At 48.2% G+C, this 22,597-nt stretch overlaps 2 non-coding genes across 2 annotated transcripts; both read right to left on the bottom strand.

Annotated features, from left to right (window-relative positions):
- Positions 1 to 12,209: 12,209 nt before the first annotated feature.
- On the bottom strand, positions 12,210 to 12,316 carry LOC147685356 (U6 spliceosomal RNA). Its single transcript, XR_015300788.1, has one exon. It is a non-coding gene; the product is annotated as a U6 spliceosomal RNA (small nuclear RNA).
- A 145-nt stretch (positions 12,317 to 12,461) lies between these two features.
- LOC147685357 (U6 spliceosomal RNA) lies at positions 12,462 to 12,568 on the bottom strand. Its single transcript, XR_015300833.1, has one exon. It is a non-coding gene; the product is annotated as a U6 spliceosomal RNA (small nuclear RNA).
- Between the last annotated feature and the right edge of the window lie 10,029 nt (positions 12,569 to 22,597).

Here is a 22,597-nt window from a genome sequence, read left to right on the forward strand (position 1 = left end):
TCAGTGATGTCATCAGTGATGTCATTTGAGATGTCATCAGTGATGTCATCAGTGATGTCACTGACCATGTCATGAATGATGTAATATGTGACATCATTAGCAGTGGATTGCGGGTCCGCGATATATAGTTAGTGCAACTAACTATATATGGAATTTCAATGGTTTTGTGCAAATAAAATAAGTTTTTTAAATGCTAATCCCTAACTATATATGGTCTATAACCTATGGTTTTTTCAGTGAATATATATATATATATATATATATGTATATATATATATATATATACATATATATATATATATATATATATATATATATATATATATATATATATATATATATATATATATATATCACGAAGATTTCGCCAATTCCTTGGGCAAAAAAGACGAGCCACAACAGTTCTGCAGGTGAAAGTTTACGGGTTTGTTTCAGGCAACAGATTACGACGTGTTCCGATCTTGGTCACATGACCATACAAGAATTCCCACATTATTTAAAGGTACAGTGTAATGCACGTCGCAGCGTGCATAGACATAAAAGAAATAAGTGAAAGTATAAATGCATCATTGTGCCATTTCATGCATTTTCGAGATATATAGTTGCAACATTGTGAAGTATTAATTGCATACTCATGTAGCAATGGTAATTACAACAATTTGTTCAGTGGGGGGTAACAGTGCACAATTTTATCCTATTTGCGGATTTCCAAGAGTGTCTAGTACACCTATTAGTGCGTGGCTCTAGTGATGGTTTGGCTGTTCTGCCGAGGCGTAAAGGTTGGCATGTAGCCACAGCTGTGTGGCTCATGATATGGGAATATCACAGGAGGTGGAAAAGAATCGTAGGTATAGTACCTAAAGGAGGTCTAATTATGGTCCTCATAAGGGTAAATGTGAAATGAGTGGAAGGTCATTAAGTGATATTATGGTGTTGGGTTGACAGTTAACTGGTTGGCGGACCACGTAGCTGCAGTGCGTCTATAGTAGGGATGGCCAAGTGAGACAGGCTGGATCTCATGTGCTCTTAAAATTATAGTTGTGATAATTCTTCCATCAAGGCCAGGGTGGTATTGTCTGTTAAAATACAAACAAAGTGGGTCAGTGGACAGCAAATGACGTGTTGCGTCATACCATAATAATTGTATCAACATTGGACCCATCATTTCACATTAATAAAAGAGGTGTTAACCCAAGGTATTGATTCACATTTCATCCTCCCTGTAGGATCCCCCTGATTCCAGTAACTCCTCACACCAGAACTGCCCTGTAGATACAGTGCAAACTGATACATGATCTGGCATAAATTCTAGGCAAGGTGAGTTAAAAATTAACAGTAAGCATTCTGTTAACATATACATGGAAATTCGTTACTGGAAGGTTAGAAGTATAAAATTGAAGTTATTAAAGGTGCACATATACTTCTTCATCGTTATTCATTCCATTGGGAAATATGCAGCCAGCCAGCAGTATCAGTCTGGATTCAAGTCTACAAAGGGATTGTATTCTGTTACCACCCCTAGGGTTCTTAGGTATTGTGGCTAAGCCAAAGAATTTGCCTTTAGTCCAGTCTCCCTCATGTGTTTCGCTAAAGTGTCTGGCAGTACTGTAACTTAAGTCGCGGTTGGTTACCGTCCTCGTGTGCTCAAGGATCCTCTTTTTAACCAGGAATGTAGTCAACCCTATTTACCATTTGTCACACTGACAAGTTATAGCATATACTACAAAAGGTAGCCTTTAAATTTGGCCCACCACTATGCCCAATGAATCGTGCCTTGTCGGGGCATCCTCTGACATGAGTGGATCCTTGAACTCGATTTTGTCGATTCATTGGGCATAGTGGTGGGCCAAATTTAAAGGCTACCGACGAGACCTACTCAATTGGAGATATCAATAGGCAGTTTTTATATGCCTGGAACTCAAGTAAAGGATTGTTCCAATCATTTACTGTTCCGAAGTCGCAATTTTGACTTGTAGGCCACTTATTGAATTGAATTGAATTGAATGGCGATTTATAATGCGCAGAACAATGACCCGCAGGTATCAAGGCGCCTAACAAAATGATCAGAAAAGGGGCAAAGAAAAGAAACAGGAAACCTTACATGTATGCTTGCCGAAAAAGAAGAGTTTTTAGCGCAGAGCGGAAGTGTTGTAAAGACGGGAGAGATCTCAGGTCCAGGGGAAGGTCATTCCACCACTTAGGAGCAAAGGGGGAGTTGTCCAGCCGCTGCGGACCATCGTTCCAGTTGCAAAGTACAGCGGGTAAGAGTGCCTTACTACTAGTGCAGAGATTCTGGGCGCTGCACCAGCCGAGAGACGGGGAGATGCGTGAACTGCCTCGTTATTTCTGCCTTAAACAGTCATAATGCTTCTGCAGTACATATGCAAGGTCAGTTAACAATGTCCTTTCACTAACCCGAACATTCCTGGACTTTGGAGTCCGTTCTTGGTAAATTAAAAAGATAAGAGATGCGTCAATGGGCAGAATGCAAATTGTCCTCCTGTAAAGCAGAGGTGGCCAAAGGCATTAGTCACATTCATAAGAGCGTGCGAGCCTCCTGGCATCCATTTCGTAGGGTTGAGATCGGAACTCTTCACCCACATCATTAATTAAGTTATTCACACAGACATATGTCCCCCATCCTCAGAACAAATGATCTTAAAATATGTGAATATTTCTATTTATTTAATTCTTTTTTTGCAAAGATCTCACTCGTTTAGAAAGTAACTTTCACTTTGAATTCAACAGAGCCTATATATAGGCTTTTTTTATGGGCAGACGGACCCTCTCTCCTATAAACTATAGGGCGGAATGTGCACGACCATCTGCTTTATTGTATTTTCTCAGACGACTTTGCCGACTCTGGTAAGTGCAACGAAATTGCGTGGTAATTTGTAGTCCCTGTCGGGGATGCAGAAATATTATAAAAGGTGGTAGTTTAACCTGGAAAGCGTGACACTTGACAGGGCTGCACAAGGCAATCCGAGTAAATCCAGGGTCTTGCTTCATCCCAAGAGTGAATAGAACCACGGCCCGGCCAGTGAAGGAATTAGCAGCTACGCATACAACAGTTAATATAAAAGAACCTATGCTCAGCTCTCACAGTTAATTCGTTGGCTCGCCCACCTCCATTGTTATTTAATTATCATTGGATTTCGAGTGACATCCTGGAACGTTCTCTCTCTCCAAACAATCCTCCTTCCTCTAACTCCTATCGCTGCTTTAAAAGAGCAGGACTGCCGTTGCCCTTTTAACCCTTTCGATGCTGACACGGGTGTCGTGTGCTGATGACGAGCTGAGCTCATCATGGTGCCACTAAAATGGCATTTTCCAGCACAGGGGGGGGAAAACGCCCAGCAGCCATGTGGTTAAGAAAGAGTGTTGTCGCTGTGAGGAAGTTCGGAGAGCAGAGCATTGTGGGTTTTGGTTTTGGGTGTGGAGTTTAGAAGAGAGATGAGGAAGAAGTAAGTGAGAGTAAAGAGAAGAGCCCCTTTCGAAATAATAAGTGAAACATTCTTTGACGACCGGGAGTCCTTAAACAGTGGAGAAGATACGGGCTCGGATCTGTCCAATAAGACTTGTACCTGCAGAGAGAGAATTTGTGAAGTGAAGTACTAGGAAGTACATTTCCAATTATTATACTGAAAGTTGCAGGCCAAGCTGGGGGCTGAGTAAGACTTACGAGTTACTGGTTGAATTCTGCTCTGCCCAGCTGTGACTATCCCTGCTCCGAGACCGCCGTTCGTAGGGGATCATCAGACAAAGGGCTTCCCTGACATCCTGTTTGTGCATTATTTTGAACCGTAACCACAGACCGCAAAGTGAATTGATAGAGCTTCAAAATGAGGTGAGTACATCAACCGTTCGTGTGCAGTGCACTGGTGCCCTGTGTAAATTCACTTCCTCATTTACTTACATCTTTTTTTCATGGACTTTAATCATCCGCTTCAGATGCAGCCTGCCCTGTGTACTGAGTGGATGCTTCATACCTAGTTCCCCTATGTCAGTCACGGGAGCCCTGAAGAATGCACTCACGGGAACAGAAACAATGGGCGGGGACAACTCCACTGCCGCCAGTAGGAGGAGGAGGTAGCACTGTGAGAGGGGTTTGGCAGAATAGAAATAAAGGGCAAACGTCCTGGTTATTATGCTACCCATTACTTTTTGCCACCCATGAACATTTTTACTTTTCTTGATAGTGCGACAGCTGTTTTTAATTTACACTTGAGTCTCCGCGGGCTCAGGCAGAGAGAGGGCACACCCCGTCGGTCTGGGGACCCTGTGGTCCTGTCTCCTGCAGCCTTCTGACGCACACTCTTCCCCCTTCATAATAGCAGACCTTTGTTTTCTGGGAGAACTGCTAACTTCTTAGAGTTGCGGCCTTTGCTCGGTGCTAAATAATTCACATTTCGTGGGCGAGTTTACCAGTGAGCGGGTGATTGTTTACACCAGAAGTATTTTGAACGCATGCTTGAGGGGCGTGTTTGCAAATTGCGGCGACGCCATGCTGACGACAGAGAGTAGAATGCGCGCCATGAAATGTAGATTTTTCTAGTATTCATGATGGAAAATCTTAATTTTATTAAAGACACAGAGGCAAGTATTATGCTTTCTTATCTTGCTTTAATTTCACACAGCAGCCAAGATAAGTAAAAACTACAGTTCCCAGAGGGCCAGAGGACAAACTGGGCCATGGGACTGAAAAAACGTGAGAATACAATAACCAATCACAATGAACCTATCAGATAAAGACCCTATCTGACTGCGCAGCTTCCTCTTTTCGCTGGCGAGCAGATCAAGAATAGTCATTAAACAAAGGGAAAATGAATAAAATTAAGGATATAGCCAAAGTCCAGGAACATAAGTCTTGTATCAGGGGAATCCAAGGAAGAAGACCAAACAGGAGTCCAGGAGGAGGATCCAGGAGCGTTGGAAGTGGAGAACTCGAAGGAGAAGACCGAAGGAGTTGAAGTGTAGATCTTCTAAGATGAAGCCGGTGGCAAGGCTGGATTTGCTGTAGGGAGGGAGAACAAATGTTAAGAAATGTTGCGGCGGGATAATACTCGCCTCCGTGTCTTTAATAAAATTAAGATTAAGATTTTCCGTCATGAATACTAGAAAAATCTACATTTTATGGCAAGACCGGAGGCTCCTATTATGCTTGTTTAAAGCATATTAACAATATCAGAAGCCACAGTATGAACAGGTTTACAATAGAACATGCGAAATATACTGTCATTTGACCAGTCTACTGATCTCAGAATGTCTTCCAGACGAGAGCCAGACCAAAAGGCTGTAGAAGCCATGGCTCCCCTGGCCGAATGAGCCCCGAAAACGGAGACATCAATTCCGGCAAGAGACATGACCCAACGGACCCAACGGGCAAGGGTAGGAGAAGAGACAGGAAGATGGGGTTTACGAAAGGAAATAAGGAGTTGAGAATGAGAGGGCGTTCTGAGATCAGCAGTTCGGTATTCGCACACTTTTAAACATTGTCCCACACATAGCTTGGGATGATCTGGAAAGTAAGGGTAAAACACTGAATCCAAATTAGTCTTAGTACGTCTGCGTATCTGAAACAGCACACCTGAAGGAGAATATTGGCGAGCAGAAACATCTAGAGCCTTAACATCAGAAACTCTCTTAATGGAAACTAGACACAATAGCATGGTAAGTTTAGCCGATAGCATTTTTAGTGAAAGAACAGCATTGTCTGGCCAACTAGAAAACAATTTAAATATCACTGTAACATCCCATAAGAGGTATACTTAGCCAACGGTGGTTTCGCACAACGTACGCCTTTGAGAAGAAGACAAATCATGGGGTGAGCACCAACTGGTTTACCATCAATTTGGGAATGGTAGAGAGAGATGTCAGAACGATAGAGATTGATGGTGCGATAAGCCTTACCGGCACTGGCTTGTGAACCAAGGAAATTAATTATGAAATTCAGAGAGGCTGAAATGGGATCGAGGTCCCTTTCCAAACACCAGCTTGTCCATAGAGACTAGGCGGATCTGTATGCTTTGGATGTCCCAGGAGCCCAGGCCTGGCTGATAAAGCTCGAAGCCTCTTGTGAAATGAGGACGTCAGAAGAGGAAGGCCGGAAACTTTCCAGGCCGAGAGTTGCAGGGAGGAGTCGAGAATGAGACTGTGTTGTTCGCCCTGGGGATTGAGTAGAAGATCCCCGAAGGAGGGAAGAAGGACAGGGAAGTCTACTGACATCTCGAGAAGAGTCGGAAACCATACCTGCGATTGCCAGAAAGGAGCTACAAGCACCAGAGTCGAAGACTGGCGGCGAATCTGAGAAAGAACCCTGTTGATCATTAGAAAAGGAGGGAAGGCATAGTGTAGATGGCGAGACCAATCCTGTAGGAAAGCGTCTGTTGCTAAGGCCAGGGGATCCGGGCGCCAACTGTAGAACCGGGGCAATTGGGAGTTGAGCTGGGATGCAAAAAGATCAATAGAGAAAGGGCCCCAAAGATGGGAAAGAGAAAGGAAGACGGATGGACAGAGCTTCCAATCGCTGGAATCTCGAAGAAATCTCGAGTGCCAATCCGCCACGCTGTTGAGATCTCCAGGGAGATACTCTGCTGTCAGAGAAAGATGATGGGCGAGACAAAATTCCCATAGACTCTTTGCCAAGTCCGCCAGGGGTTTGGACCTTGTTTCGCCAAGATGGTTGATGTAGCGGACCGCAGAAACATTGTCCATGCGGAGGAGAATAGAACAGTGAATCCTGTTTTTTGAAAGGCTTTTGATCGCAAAGGAACCTGCAAGCATCTCTAAACAGTTGATGTGCAACTTGGACTCCTCGGCGGACCATGAACCTCCAGTCGAGATTGGTCCACAACGGGCGCCCCAGCCCGACAGGCTTGCATCTGATTCTAAGACTAGATCTGGGGCCGTGGCGAAGATAGTGCGCCCGTTCCACGCATCCAAATGGTCTATCCACCATTGAAGCTCGGTGCGGGACTCGGGGTCTAGCGCCACGAGATCTGAATATGCGAGGCCTTGTCGAAGGTGACGAATCTTTAGGCGCTGAAGAGCGCGATAATGGAGAGGGCCCGGGAAGATGGCCTGAATGGAGGAGGAGAGGAGACCGACGATCCGTGCAAGAGATCGGAGGGACAAAAGAGAGGACTGAAGAACAGACAAGATCTCCGCTTTGATCTTGGAAACTTTGGAAAGGGGAAGGCGCAGGGACGCTGCAGCAGAGTCCACTAGGAAACCCAAGAACTCCGTGTTCTGAGATGGAGTCAAAGACGACTTGTCTTTGTTGATGAGAAAACCCAGATCTAGAAGAAGGGACTGAGTCAAAAGCAGGTCGGAGAGGAGAGATTGTTTGTCTGAATTCATGAGAAGGATATCGTCCAGATAAATAATTAGTCTTATGCCAAGAGATCGAAGATAGGCGACCACTGGTTTCAAGAGTTTTGTGAAGCACCAGGGCGCGGATGATAGGCCAAAGGGAAGAGAGGTGAAACAATAGTTGACCCCTGACCACTGGAACTGAAGAAATTTCCATTGAGAGTGATGAATGGGAACCGTGAGGTATGCATCCTGAAGATCCAGACGGACCATCCAGTCGTTGGGGCGAAGAGTGTCCCTCAGATGTAAAATGGTCTCCATTTTGAAATGGCGATAAACCACAAACTGATTGAACCATCTCAGATTGATGACCGTGCGGAGCTTCTTGTTTTTCTTTTGAACAAGAAAAATGGAGCTTAGAAAGCCTGAGGAGTCGAAGGGAAAAACTTGAATCGCTCTTTTGTGGAGTAGAGCCTCGATCTCGTTTGAAATTTGAGATGCCATGAGAGTTGAAAAGACGAGAGGGGGGGGGAGAAGATTGAACGGGAGGGGAAAGGAATTCTATTAGGTAACCTTGTACCATGCCTAAGACCCACGGGTCTGAACTGAGAGTGCACCATTTTTGAAGAAACAGCTTTTGGCGACCCCCCACAGGAGGGGAAGAAGAAAGGCTTACCTTGTTGGTTGGAGTTTTGACGATAGTTTCGTTGACCTTTGCCTCTGAAGCCACGGCCACGTTGGGGGTAGAATTGAGGCTTGTAGTCCTGGTTGTTGTTGGACGAACCTCTGGAGCCTTTGGTAGTAGGGACGGCCGGAAGAGCGGCCACTGCCTCTGCCGGCCCGTCCAAAAACCCGAGGGGCGAAAACCTTTTTGACTGTTTGCTGGGCTTTGTCCAAGGAAGCAAAAGTAGAAACAAATCTACTAAGGTCACGGACTAAATTTTCTCCAAAGAGGAGACCATTCGCCTTGGGGCCAGGATCCATGGGTGCCAGATTAGAAAGTTTAGGATCCAATTTGATTAGGAGGCCTTTGCGGCGCTCGTGAGTAATAGCGGAGTTGGCATTTCCTAGAAGACAGAAGGCGCGTTGAGCCCACATGGAGATTTCTTCAGCAGAAAGTTCAGAACCTTCTAAGCGGAAAGCTTTCGCTAAATCAAAAATGCGGGCGAGAGGGCCCACAATGTCCAACAATTTGTCTTGGCAAGTGGTCCAAGCTTTATCCACCCCTCTGCGGGGGTCCTTGCCGAATTTGGAGAAGAAGGTGAGGAGAGGTTGGTCGATGGAAGGGACCATAGTGATTTTGTCGGGGAGAGAAGGCTTAGGGCATTCCGATTTAAGCCTGGCCCTCACCGGGGCTTCTAAAGGGAGACGTAACCTGGCAGAGATATATTCTCCCACATGGTGAGAAGGGAACCATTCGGTAGAATTAGGGTGACGGATAGTGGAGGGATCGAACATGGGAAAACCCTCGGAGTCAAAAACAGGCTCAAAAGAAAAGGAATCCAATTTAGCAGATTTAGCAGGGGGGGGGGAAGGGTCAGTGGTATCAAACAGGTCAATCAATTGATCAGCGTCATCGAAATTAGCATCATCATCATCGTCATCTGTGTCCAATATGGTGGAAATTACCAATTTTCTAATAGGAGACTCTGCAAGCTTCTCTTTTTGCTTACGTTTGCCCTCGGAGGCAACAAACCCCTCCTTAGAAGGAGGCCTGGGAGGAACTGGGTCCTCAGTCAAGTGCGAGGAAGACTCGCTAATCAAAGACGCTTTTTTAGGGGCACGAGATTGAGCAGAGAATTCCACCTTTTTCTTTCTGCTTTCCCCCGCAGACTGGGCCAATATTTTGGACATGATGCTTAACATGGAGTTTTCCATATTTTTTGACATTCTTTTCATAGAGACTTCCACAGCTGTTTCCACAGAATTATTGATAAATTTATTTAAGTCTCTTTTGAAGGTCTGAGAGTCCTGAGTAGGGTCTTCCTCCGAGGAACTATCGCGTTCCATAACCAGGCTGTGAAGCAGGACTAAATACAACACACACAGGAGGTAGGCGAGCGTTAACTTTCAGTGAGGGGGCGTGTTTGAGAGGAGGGCTGGGCCGAGAGTGAGAGACGACGTCCCACACGGAGAAGTAGAGGCACAGAGGCTGGAGTTGCAGACACACGCTGAGTCGGTGACCGGAGAGACCCCCGAGAGGTAGGAGAGCTCGAGGAATAGGCGCGAAGCAGCGCACGCTAAGACGCTACCAAGAGCGTCTGCAAGAGGGGGGGGGGGCGGGGGAAGAGCGAGGAAAACGAAGCACCGGAGCTTCGTGAAGACACGCGCGTAGAGCGCTCAAGCAAAAGCGCGAGGTCGCGCTTAACAATAAGCAAACAATTTAATGAAAAAACTGGCACAATAACGTTGCAATAATAATATTACACTGTGAGCAAAGATAAAAGGCACTTATCTGACTGCGAGCAGCAAGAAAAGAGGAAGCTGCGCAGTCAGATAGGGTCTTTATCTGATAGGTTCATTGTGATTGGTTATTGTATTCTCACGTTTTTTCAGTCCCATGACCCAGTTTGTCCTCTGGCCCTCTGGGAACTGTAGTTTTTACTTATCTTGGCTGCTGTGTGAAATTAAAGCAAGATAAGAAAGCATAATAGGAGCCTCCGGTCTTGCCATAAAATTATTGTACATAACTGTTAACGTTTGGTTGTGAGTAGCTCACAGACAAAGTTTAAACAGCGAAACATGATTATCTTGAAATCTAACAAACTTCTGCGAGACAAAATCAAGTCAAATACACGACACGTGCCTTGTGCAGTCGTAGGAGGATTGTGGCAGCTCAAGAAAGGAAGGTCATAGCACAAACCCTGGGTAGAACGGTGATTACAATGGGATTGAAATTAGTGTGACGTGTATTCTGGTCACTGAAGGCGCTCACAGCCCTCTTTCCTAGGTTGGCTGTTGAGTGGTCCACTCCTTTTAATTAAGAACCATGGTTAGCATGGACAAAATGTTACAAACCACAGAAGTTTCAAGGTTGCTCTAATAGATAGTCACTTTGAATATGCCGGCACTGTTACAAACGGAATCATAGACAAACAAGGTGTTACCATCTCTCTCCTACAGCAGTGGTCGTCATTTAATTCTTTCAGAGGCAATTTAGTTCCACAGTTTGTGGCGCCGCCCTTGCATAATATTAATGTAGCATCACTTCCTAAGGTTGGTGCCTGCACGCATTCCCTAATCGGATTCTTTTGTATACCACCCTCTGAGATTGGAAAAAAAAATGTATCTGCTTTAAACCTTTTTATAAACAAAGTTTATTTTTACAACAACAACAAAAATCAGTTCTTAAGCCACCATTCCCTTTCAATGTGACTAAAATGGCTCAGATTCACAGAATGGCTTAATTTTTGTGATTTATTTTTTATTTTTTGTCAAGGTCTTTGTTTTTTCCTTGCTAAGTAGACCAATTGAGCAAAAGAGAGTTTGTGTCTGGCTGGGTTAGATTTACAGCAGTTCCGTGGAAATCCTGGTTCATGTCAAGTTGAGCTTATTGACGTAATTACGTTTTTGGATTCGTACAAGAGTCCACAGAGTACAACACTGTTCCCCTGACAGTTTGTCTTGTTTACATTAAATTTTACACTGCGTCATCCCTGTAGATGTTACTTTCCACCTGTATAGGTTTTGCACGGTAAATTTAGTAGCATCATTTATTGTTGCAGTAAGTAATGCCCCGGTTACTTACCGGTAATCTTCATTACTCCGAGTATAGTCTTCCTCGCCACATGATTTACATAGTGAGCTTTAGCTCCACAACAGAACCCTCCAAAGCAAAAGAAAACACCTCCCACCCCCTCCCAACATGGCCGACCAGTCCCACCTGACCTCTATAAGAGGCGGACCGGCCCAACCAACAGCCTGATCTACCAAGCAAACAATGAAGCCGATAGCCAGACAGGGAGGGGGGGAGGGAACTCATGTGGCGAGGAAGACTATACTCGGAGTAATGAAGATTACCGGTAAGTAACCGGGGCATTACCTCCTCGTTAGTCTTCCTCGCCACATGATTTACATAGTGAGCAAATACCCAAGCCAACAAGGCTTCATTGACCACCATAAAAACAACACCACACGGTGATGCAGAGAAACCAACCCAAGGTTGAAGTAGAATCAATGACAAGAAAACAGGGATCACAGGAAACCTGAAATCAAGATAAAAAGGAAAAGTAGGCCAGCCAGGAGCCGCAGCACCTGCCTTCCGAACGGCCCCAGCGAAGACCCCCGGGATCGAAAGAGTCCCATGAACAAGGCGGGGGACGACTCCGCCGACGCCCGACAAATCTCCACAGAGGAGACAACCTGAAGGGGGCCCAGGACACCGGGCCACACCCCGTGGACCGACCCTGGACCCCCGCCGGATCCACCGAACCCAGCGAAGCGTAGGTAGGGATGATAGCCTGTGGAAGCCAGCGAATCAAGGTGGAAAGAGGGCTAGTGGCCCGAACGAACCGGGCCAACAGACACAAACAGGCCATCCCACCGGGAAAGGAAAGACGTGCGGCCAAGAGAAGCCAAAACAGCACGCCGTCAACCAGCCCGGACAAGAGAGGAACCTCGTCGGCAGGGCAAAAAAGGCGGTAAAGATACCACCCGAGCCCGGGACCCCAGGGAAGGAACCCCGGGAAGGACACGGGGGACATGTCAGAGGAACAACCATGTCCGGCAAAACCCGCAAGAATGGAGGGGAGCGGAGGTACGACCCCCGCACGCCCATCCGCCCAGCAGCCACCACTGCCACCAGGGAACAACCACCTAAAAGGTGAGGAACCGTAAAGCCACCGAGGGCAGGGGCCCAAAGGGGCGGACCCCGAAGAGCTCGTAGAACGAGAGAGAGAACTCATATGGAACGCTTCACGAATTTGCGTGACACCCTTGCGCAGGGGCCATGCTAATCTTCCCTGTATCGTTCCAATTTTAGTATATGTGCTGCCGAAGCGAGCACCCAAGGGGGAGACCGGCAGAGCGTCCGTGGGCGAAGGAGAAACAACACCGGAGCCAAGCGAGCCACTAGGGAAACCAGCCCGTCGAACACCGGACTGTGGAAGGCCCGCAAGGCCGCCCACTGGGCCCACAGGGAAGAAGGGGCCACGTATATGGGACGCCTCACGAACCTGCGTGTCCTCCTTGCGCAGGGGTCATACGAAACCTCTCTGGATAGGTCCAAATTAAGAATATGTGCTGCCGAAGCGAGCACCGGGACCACGGATGCGGGGACAGCACCCAGCCGACCGCGCCAACGCGAGAAGGCCGCCCCGTGCTGGGCACAGGAAGAGAACGCGGAAGACCCGCGGGAACCCAGCAGTGAAACCATCACCCCAGAAGAGCAACCCCGAGCAAGCAGCGACATCCGCTCAAGAACCAGGCCTGCCGAAGGAGGTAGGCCTGCCGAAAAGAGCCGGCTCAACACCGACTCCGAGAGTGGGGGACCCAACCACGGTATGGGAAGATCCGGGATCGGCCAGGAGGCCCGAACCGCCAGCTCGTAAAAGGCGAGGGCACCCGGGGCGGCGGACCCCGCCGGGAACCAAAAACAGGAACGCACCACGACTTGCGTGTCAACCACGCGCGGGTGCCAGGCACCTCTACACTGCCACGTTCCAAACTAAGTCCATGCGCTGCCGAGGCGAGCACCCAGGAGCACCCTGGCCCTGCCCAAGCGGATCCAGCCGAGGACCCGCGATATCAGAGGGCACGGGGGAAACGCGTACCACAGACCGAAAAGGCCACGCGACAGGCCGGGCAACCACAAGGACCCGGAAGGAGGAGTAGAACCCGGGCAGGAGGGCCGAGTCCCCCTCCGTGAACAGAGGCACCGGAGGCAGCCCGAGCCGAGGCCCCAGGCGTCGAAACACCACCGGGGCAGGACGAGACCAGGCAACGAAGGAATAGATCCGACTCCGTCGAACCGCCTTCACCTAGCCGGACCCCGGGGGAACGCCCACATCACCAGGTCGCCTGACCCGACCAAGACCTGGGGACCCAAAGCACCCCAATTATAGTAAATGTGCGGCCGAAGCGAGCACAGCAAAACGACGGCAGGCCAGGAGGACATACAGCAATCCCCGAAGCACGAGGAGTTGTGTGACCGCAGGAGATCCCACCGACCCCCAAACGACCCGGCGCCAAAGGACGCCTCCCCCCCCCCTGAATGAACCAGAGGGAAGTACCGGGGCCAGGCACACGCCCCCCGAAGGAGGACAAGCCCGATACGAGGACCGAAGGGACCACCGTACATAGGTCAGGGAGCCGACGGGTGAGAGACACCGCCAGACGTGAAGCCACACCCACGGGGGAAGAAGAGAAACGAGGCCGAGAGGTAGTGAGAGTGGGGCCCCCCCTTCGTAGGCCGGCCCCACAGGCCACCTCACGGTCCCCGAGCCCAAGGACCAGGACAGCCACGACCCAGGACGGGTCGGGAAGAGCCGTCACTCGGGCCCGGAAGCCAACCCCGAAAGCACCCCGTGAAGACTGACTTCGGGTGGAAAGGCCGAAGGGCCCCACACCTGCAAGGGCGGGACGTCCACACCCACAGGCGGACGGGGAGTCCGAAGGAAGGCCGCGCCCGGGGGAGCGGGCCCCAAATGAAAAGACCGGAGACAGCCCGAGTGGGACATTCGCCTATACCGCCGACAAGGACGCAGCCAGACCAGACGGCCGAGCCAGCCTTGCGGCCAACCGAGTGGGAAAGGTGACAAAGCCCCCCCCCCCAACGCCCCTCACAACGGACGCAGGCAGAGGAAGGGAGTCAGGAGACCTGCGCAGAGACCCTACCCCGAGAAACCCCGGGAAACACCACTGCCGCCGGCAGAGGGAAAGTCACGCCCAACGCGGAACGAATCACGCACTTGCGTGACCACCCTGCGCAGGGGCCATCTCGAACTGCACCGAAGCGCAACACGCCACAGCACACAACACATCCGCAAGGGCCCAAGGCGCTCGCACAAACGCCGATGTGGACCCCCTCCTGGCCAATTCCCCGAGGCGTCCCACCCCGGACACCTCCAAGGTGGAGGCCAGGCCTCTGAAGCCTGGAGGGGGCCGTTGCGGAAAAAAGACAAGCCATTGCCCAGAGCCGCAGGACGCGACACCAGGAGTGGAATAGGCACCGAGGCGAGAAACACCAGGACCGGGGACGCACACGACCCCCTGGGCGAGAGGCAGACGAGGCGAGGAGGGGTCCAGGGCCCCCGCCGCGCCCGGTCAGAAGGGCTAGCGCCGCCAAACAGGGAGACCCCGCCGATGGCGCAGAAGGAATCCCCCGCCTCCCCAAGGAGACCAGAAGGCACACCCACCCAGCCCTCCGAGCACACACGAGTCCGGAGCAACCAGACGGCCCAGGGCGAGCCAGGGCGCCAGAGGGGAAAAAAAAAACAGACCAAAGGGATCCGAAAGTGGAGGCCAGGCATCCACAGCGTCGTGGAGTTGCAAAGTGTGACTCCCTCAATGGAATAGGCACCGAGCCGAGAATTATCAGGTCCGGTGAATTTTTGAGCCCAAGGCCCGCCGAGGCGGGGACTAGAACTCTGGTCCCGGGCTAGACCTTTGCCTCAGGGTCTGCCGCCCTAACCATTGAGCCACCCTTCTCCACTTCACAACCTCGGCATGGCTCAGTGCAAGTACTGCTGTATAAGTACCGCGCGCAATCGATTGCGCCATGGGACTCACTGTCCAGGGGGTGTACAGAGAAGCCGGCCAAGATACAAGTGCATATAGTAATATCCACAGTAACAACACGAACACTACACCCTGTGTTGCACGCTACAGTCAGCCAATACGGGGCCGGACACAACACAACATTTGCGAAACGGTACTGACCTCGCGCCAGCGTAGCCCCCAAAAAATGGAAAAAGCCCTCACCGAGGATTGAGCCGCGCCGTGCATGCTGCGTCCAAACCTGCCGGAAAATGCCGTGCCAGACCGATGACAGAATCATCGGACGCACCTGGTGGCAATCAAACCCCGCCGGGGAGCGTTCGGAGCAAACACCCGCACGGCCAACCGCCGCGGCCCGTAGGGGCCCAATTTTTACGGAGGGAGGCGGCAGCGCCCAGCGCCGCGCACCAGAGAATCCCGAGGAGAGCCTCCGGACCCGGACTGCGGAGCCCCCGCCGACATGCGAGGTAAGACTGAGTCAGCTGTCCAGGGGGCCCCATATTGCACCCGGGTTCGAAACCAGGCGTTTCGAAAGTTACCGACGAACGCACTAACTCACAGCAGGGTATGTGCGGAGCTCCAGCGACTCCCAGCCCAGAAGCTGGGAACCACACGCTGTGAGACTCTCGTCCTGCCGAAGCGCCGCCGCCCCAGGCCAGGCCAGCCCGTCGCGCTCTACCACTGAGCTATGCAGTGAAAGCCCAGCGCCGGCTATGCAGCCAGCGCACACGCTTGTAGTTAAAAGAGCATGCAATTGATATACATTTTCTTTAACCAAGCCGCCTACTGACTGAGCTATCCCAGCTCTTCCACCACCCGTGGAAAGAAGGCAGAGCGCCATCTGCACAAAACACAGCAGAGAGAGGCGGAACTGACCTGATAAGCCAGCCCAACCGTCAATTTGTATACAAACACACGCAACTGCATTACCCCACCGGGTCACAAAACGCACCGCAGTCAGAATACACGGTGAGAATTAAAAACTGCAGGCAGACCGGCCGTAACAGGGCAGCAGCTCGAGCCCAGGGGTTATTCACACGATGGGCGTCTGCTGCGCTGGACCCAAAAGCCCACAGAGTGGCCAGGGCCCATCAGTAACGACCTGGGGATACAAGGGAATGACCAAACACCCCACATCCCCGGCCGCCCCCCCCCCCCCCTGTAAACCCCTGGCACGCTAGAGCAGCACCTAACCGGCCCCATAGGACCGGGGGAAGGAAGAGGGGGGGGGATTTTGTAGGCATAAGGCACCAGAGACCGCTAGAGCAGGTCCTCCACCCTAAACCCCAAGGGCCAGCTCACGCCGGCCCATCTTACCTGAACAGCGCCTCTGGAGAGAATCGCGCAGAACAAAAAAAACAGGCTGTTGGTTGGGCCGGTCCGCCTCTTATAGAGGTCAGGTGGGACTGGTCGGCCATGTTGGGAGGGGGTGGGAGGTGTTTTCTTTTGCTTTGGAGGGTTCTGTTGTGGAGCTAAAGCTCACTATGTAAATCATGTGGCGAGGAAGACTAACGAGGAGGTAATAGAACTCCGGGAATGGAGTCGCTAAATACCTCATAAATGTTACATTTGCATTGATATAAGTGACCGTTTGATCAGCAATACAGAAACATTGACATTCTATACTTAAGGAACAGTCAAACAGGGAAGAAAAGTATTTTTTGACAAGTGTCGGGACTACAAAGTGCACTCTGAATAGATTTAGGAACCATCTGACAAGAATCGTATATCTTTGGTTCTGCACTTAAAAGGCCTGTTTGAGGAGTGATGGGGCTTTACTAGTATTTACAATAAGCACCTGCAAAACCAATCTGCCTAGTTTGTAAAATACAGAGTTATTGCCTTTGCCAATGCTGGTTTACACTGAAATAACCTAATGGTAAAATGGCTGTCACTGCATCAGAATACCTGGGCACAAATGCATCATGAATGATGCATTTGCATGCATACATGCAGGCACTTAGGTGGCCAGCATGAATTGGTTTTACTATTCAAGAAATCCCATTTCAAGGTGGCTGCTAATGCATATGCATGCTTTGTGACCTGTGGCAGACATTTTTAGGTTTCGCCTGCCGAAGGCTGCGCTCTGCGCAGATTTTCGGCGCAGGCGAATTCTATTGTTTACAATATGGGCTTCAGGAACGTCCCCCGGCTCCCATTGGCTAGCTCCATAAATGGAGGCTAGCCATTGGGAGCCGGATCTGTCCGTCAAGGCCGGACCAGATTCGGGGGCGTTCCCGCGATTTTTTCCCTCTCCACCCACTTCTGATCGTCATCACGGCGGTGGGTGTGTGTTATTTTTTTTTTTGAGTCGGCCTGTTTTCTTCTTTTTACAAGTGTTTGTTGTTAGAGTTGGCTGCAAGATTCGAGTTCCCTCGAGGCAATCAGGTAAGGAGCATTTTGTTTATAAATGTGTTTTCACTTTGTAAGTTTACGTATTTTGACGTTTTCGCTCTTAATGTCTTTTTTCTGTTTGCTTTTTGTTTTTATCCCGTTCCCGACCCCCCTCCCTCTGTCCGTTCCCGCCCCCCCTCCCGCTGTCCGACTAACCGTTCCTGCCCCCCCCCCCCCAGGCTGCGTGGAGCAGAAATGACGGGGTGTTTTAACTCACAGGCGGCCTCTCTCTCCACATAAGCACACTCCAGGCAGTCCCCTCTCCTCGGTATTTGATCAAATTGAGTGCAGAGTGTGAGTGCAGAGTACAAAGTGAGTGTGCAGAGTGCAAAGTGAGTGTGCAGAGTGCAAAGTGAGTGTGCAGAGTGCAAAGTGAGTGAGCAGAGTGCAAAGTGAGTGAGCAGAGTAGTGAGTGAGCAGAGTAGTGAGTGAGCAGAGTAGTGAGTGAGCAGAGTAGTGAGTGAGCAGAGTAGTGAGTGCAGAGTGCATAGGGAGTGCAGAGTGCAGAGTGGAGAGTGGAGAGGGAGTGCATAGGGAGTGGAGAGTGCATAGGGAGTGGAGAGTGCATAGGGAGTGGAGAGTGCATAGGGAGTGGAGAGTGCAGAGGAAGTGGAGAGTGCAGAGGGAGTGGAGAGTGCAGAGGGAGTGGAGAGTGCAGAGGGAGTGGAGAGTGCAGAGGGAGTGGAGAGTGCATAGGGAGTGGAAAGTGGAGAGTGCATAGGGAGTGGAAAGTGGAGAGTGCATAGGGAGTGGAGAGTGCATAGGGAGTGGAGAGTGGGGATTGCATAGGGAGTGCAGAGTGCATACAGAGTGCATAGGGAGTGCAGAGTGGAGAGTGCATAGGGAGTGCAGAGTGGAGAGTGCATAGGGAGTGGAGAGTGCATAGGGAGTGCAGAGTGTATGGAGTGCAGAGTGGAGAGTGCATAGGGAGTGGAGAATGCATAGGGAGTGGAGAGTGCATTGGGAGTGGAGAGTGCATAGGGAGTGGAGATTGCATAGGGAGTGGAGAGTGCATAGGGAGTGCATAGGGAGTGGAGAGTGGGGAGTGCATAGGGAGTGCAGAGTGCATAGAGTGCAGAGTGGAGAGTGCATAGGGAGTGGAGAGTGCATAGGGAGTGGAGAGTGCATGGGGAGTGGAGAGTGTATGGGGAGTGGAGAGTGCATGGGGAGTGGAGAGTGCATGGGGAGTGGAGAGTGCATGGGGAGTGGAGAGTGCATGGGGAGTGGAGAGTGCATAGGGAGTGGAGAGTGCATAGGGAGTGCATAGGGAGTGCAAAGTGCATAGGGAGTGCTAGAGAGTGCAGAGTGAGTAGGGAGTTCTAGGGAGTGCTAGAGAGTGCAGAGTGAGTAGGGAGTTCTAGGGAGTGCTAGAGAGTGCAGAGTGAGTAGGGAGTGCTAGGGAGTGCTAGAGAGTGCAGAGTGAGTAGGGAGTTCTAGGGAGTGCTAGAGAGTGCAGCGTGAGTAGGGAGTGCTAGGGAGTGCTAGAGAGTGCAGAGTGACTGCAGAGATTAAGCTAATGGCAATGTAAATTACAATGCCATTTATTTATCTGTTTTCAAAACCAACACATAAATACAAATTTTGTCATTTGCAATGCCAATCACTCTAACTTTTCCAAAGGCGAAACCATTGCATTGTAAATGCTTGTTGTACATATAATGTTTGTTTGTTAGCCACTTGTTTGGCACGTGAATTGTCTGTTTTGTTTTGCCAACATTCCCTTTGAGCGTTATTGTTGTTTCTTTGGCTCTCTTGGTTTTAAAAAAAAGTATATGTATAAGAAATTATAACTGTTCTAGAAAATTTGCGTAAATGTACATATAGGCTTCTCTTCTTTTTTCTCCTTTTTCATTTTTATTATGTTTCTTTTCTTTTCCATTTTTATTATGTTTGTTATGTGTAATGTTTAATTGCTGATTTCTTCACCTGAACCTCTTGTTAGGTGGTATAATACATTGTCCCTAGTTCAGGGTTGTTGGACAGCCCCTGTAGTCTGTCAATCATTTCCGGAGTCAGGCATTTAATTGCAGGTACAGCAGCACGTTTTTGTTCTACTTTTCCTTATGCTTTTCGGCGTCATGCCTTGATCACAGGTGGAGATATTCAAGATGCAAAGAGCCTTCGTCCATGCTTTAATCTAAAAAGTCACATGACTGGTCTTTAAAAATACATTCCCCATGATGCATTGCGTAGGCTATTATAATATACAGAATGGAATTCTCAATAGATTTCTCATATTCTCTCAACACTTTAAAGTTCTTTCTCTGTGCCTGCGCAAAAAGTCACTGTGGGTTCTTTTACTCACAAAGTCATGTGCTTGGTATTTTTTTTTCGTGCATAGTGTTTAAATACTATGATGACCTTGCAAGAATGTTCGTCCTCTGGAACGATCATGAAGGGAGGTGGCCCCTTCTGAATCCCTTCCTCAGCCATCACAATTTTGCTGCATTAATGTTGCTCCTTTCATTGGCATGTGGCAGTGAGTGGGTCATGTTCCCAATTTAAATCACACACAAGCCTCCGATTCCAGGAACCCCGACCCGGCAGGTCAGCCTCTGACAATGGGCACGGAGCAGTCCACCCATTACCATCAGATAAGAAACACAAAGAGGCCCATTTCCGGAGTCAAGCATTTAATTGCAGGTACAGCAGCACGTTTTCGTTCTTCTTTTCCTTCCGCGTTTCGGCGTCATGCATTGATCACAGGTGGAGATATTCAAGATGCAAAGTACCTTTGTGCATGCTTTAATCTAAAAAGTCACATGACTGGTCTTTAAAAATACATTACCCATGATGCACATATATATATATATATATATATATATATATATATATATATATATATATATATATATATATATATATATATATATATATATATATATATATATATATATATTCAATGAAAAAACCATTGGTTTTAGGGCATATATAGTTAGGGATTAGCCTTTACAAAACCTTATTTTACTCGCATAAAACCATTGAAATTCCATATATAGTTTTAAGCGCTAACTATATATCGCGCACCCGCAATCCACTGCTGATGATGTCACATATTACATCATTCATGACATGGTTAGTGACATCACTGATGACATCACTGATGACATCTCAAATGACATCACTGATGACATCACTGATTACAACATCCAGTGACTGTATGTTTCTGTAAAGTTAAAATATGTTTTACATATTGAAGAATGAGTGGATATATAAGTGTCTGGATGAAGGATTTACTAGGTGCATGACTGACTGACTGATTGAGTGAGTGATTAAATGTGTCTCACTGAGTGCATGGGTTAGTGACTAAACTGTTTTAATTTGTGCATCATTATATCTGTTGTTCTACAAACTGCTGCATATGTTGAGCAGTAGCTATATGAGTAACTGTATGGGTTATTAATTGGTTGTCCAAGTATTTGTATGGGAAACTGAGTGTGTGTGTATGGGTGGCTGGAAGGTGTGTGACTCTGTACATAGATGTGTGAGTAGTTGATTCACTATATGTATAGATTCAAAAGTGCATGTGCAAACAGCTGTATGGGCGGTTGACTGTGCATGAGTGTATTAGTGAGTGAATGGATATCTCAGTGCTACATGTCAAATTAAGTACATATGTAAAACACAGTACATGTGAGAGTTGACATCTATAAATAACTGTGCATAAGAGCCAGTGAATGTGTGAGTGGCTGTATGGATCATTGTGAACATGTATCAGAGATTGTATAAGAGAGTAAAGTAAATATGTGTTAGTATATGTTTGAATAAGTAAGGTGTGTATAACTGTATAGTTGAGAAAATGGAGGTGTGATTGATTTTTGGCATAACTGACTAGGTGTGTGAGTAACTCCATGGATGAGTGACAGTCTGTGACTGTCTGTTTACACTGATTGTATCTAAGGTTATATTAGAGACTGAAGAGGTTCATGGTATTATCACATGAATGATATCATCAGTGATGTTATCAGTCATGTCAAATGAGATGTTTTCAGTGATGTCATCAGTGATGTCATTTGAGATGTCATCAGTGATGTCACTAACCATGTCATGAATGATGTAATATGTGACATCATCAGCAGTGGATTGCGGGTGCGCGATATATAGTTAGCGCTTATAACTATATATGGAATTTCAATGGTTTTATGCGAGTAAAATAAGGTTTTGTAAAGGCTAATCCCTAACTATATATGGCCTAAAACCAATGTTTTTTTCATTGAATTTTCAAGGTTTTGTAAATGCAAATTCCTAACTATATATGGCCTAAAACCTGTGAATTTCATTGGTTTTTTAATAGCAAATATGAAAAGCTTTAAAATGTCAAGTACGTGATAGATAAAAACATTTTCGTATTTATGCACGCTGATGTGCTTTGAACGCTGCCCCCCTCCCCTCTTTTCTCTTAGTAGTACTCTCTCTTTGCAGATAGTGAAGAGTAGTTAACGCAGGCCTTTACCCCCGTTGTAATCCGTCCTGCCTGCTTGTCTCTCCATTTGATTGATTTCATGAGGGCTGCAAGACAGCTCGGCTCCGTCACCCATCCCGCCCAAAATAACGACAAACCCTATGCAAATATTAAAAATATAGACAACACACCAGCAAAGAAACAGGGTAAAACATTTTATTAAATAACTATTTACATAACGTTGGTTTATAAGATGATGTCAGTAGTGGACCGATGTATGAATAGGTCGGAAGCAGCACAAGGCGCCAAGATCCGGATGGAAAATCCTGGATATTGGGTGCCATAGTTCAGAGTTCTGAGTTTGAGCCTTTTTCAATGCCTGTGCTTTGTTGTTTCCCCTCCATCAAAAACAAAAAAAAAATATAAAACTGTGCAAAAATACAAAAAAAACAAAAAATGTTTACAAAAGCATTGCTTGTAAGACTGTCTGAAGCTTATTCCACCTACTGCAGCTTCACTATTCTCAAAGTAAGTGAGGGTCGTTTGTGGACCTGACTGCATTTGAAAACAATGTTATATGGTACCTCCCTAAACCGCTTGACGGAGGCCCCCGAGGCGCGGTGTGATGACACGGACTCGGAGAAGACGCTTGGCTCCGACCCCCTCCCCAAGTCTTATAGCACTGGTGTAGCCTGAGATCGCCCCCGACATAGGCGGCCGGCTCCCGGGGTCCGGCGGATCTTTTTGCCTTTTGATGACTCTTCTATTCTGAAC

Source organism: Lissotriton vulgaris, chromosome 10, assembly GCF_964263255.1.
Source record: "Lissotriton vulgaris chromosome 10, aLisVul1.2, whole genome shotgun sequence".
Lineage (NCBI taxonomy): Eukaryota > Metazoa > Chordata > Amphibia > Caudata > Salamandridae > Lissotriton > Lissotriton vulgaris.